Source organism: Corvus cornix, chromosome 6, assembly GCF_000738735.6.
Source record: "Corvus cornix cornix isolate S_Up_H32 chromosome 6, ASM73873v5, whole genome shotgun sequence".
In the NCBI taxonomy this organism is placed as follows: domain Eukaryota; kingdom Metazoa; phylum Chordata; class Aves; order Passeriformes; family Corvidae; genus Corvus; species Corvus cornix.
The window spans coordinates 36,033,434-36,034,234 of NC_046336.1; the positions used below are offsets into that span (position 1 = coordinate 36,033,434).

General features: G+C 40.8%; 1 protein-coding gene across 1 annotated transcript in view; it reads left to right on the top strand.

Annotated features, from left to right (window-relative positions):
• Positions 1-801, top strand: part of MCU (mitochondrial calcium uniporter) — a 77,042-nt gene that overhangs the window by 74,275 nt on the left and 1,966 nt on the right. The window lies entirely within an intron of this gene.

Consider the following 801-nt stretch of genomic DNA (forward strand, 5'->3'; position numbering starts at 1 on the left):
CTTGCATTCATTCAGTTCAGGACTTCCTGACATAGCACTTCAGTGCAGTCCTGGAAAATAATGTTCAGAAAATGTGGCTGTATTGTTAAAGTCAGTGGGGGCAGATTTCTCAGACTCTGGAGACAGATGCTTTTGACAGATTATCCACATTGTGGGATCTGTTCAGCAAAGGACTTGGATAGAGATACTTCCTTGTGTTTCTCAGAGCCTTATTGCAGAAGGATGGTGTGAGCAGAAAAAGCGGAGTTACCACATTGTTTTTTGCTGCTCTCTATCATCCTTTATTCCCAGGCTCTAGAAATGACAGTGTAAGATATCCAGACGAGTTCCACCCCTGCCTTGGAGAGAAGGAACTGCATAAGGAAGGAGCCATAGATCTTTCTGTGGTTTCTTATGCCATGCTGAATACAGATGCCATTGGATGGCCCTATTTTCCTGAAGCTTTTCTTCTAGAATCAACCATCCCTAATAATCTAGTTGGGATATTGCTTTGTGTTGGCTTTTTGCTGGCTTTTTTTTTTTTTTTTTTTTTTTTTAATATTCCAGTGAGTTTACAGGGATCCAAATCTTCCCTACCAAATTCCTTTAAGTGGCTGCATGCAGGCAAGTTCAGAGAAATACAGCTGAGAATGGTTTTCCCAAGTATGAGCCTGCAACTTTGTTTTACTCTTTGGAAAATTTCCTGCAGGACAGGGAGAAAACAAGGAAATGTGTGTGGGAAAGTTTTCCTTTCTCTAAAGGGAAATGGTATTGGGGGAAGTTGTTTTGGCTTGTGCTTTATAACGTGCCTTTTACTTTTAG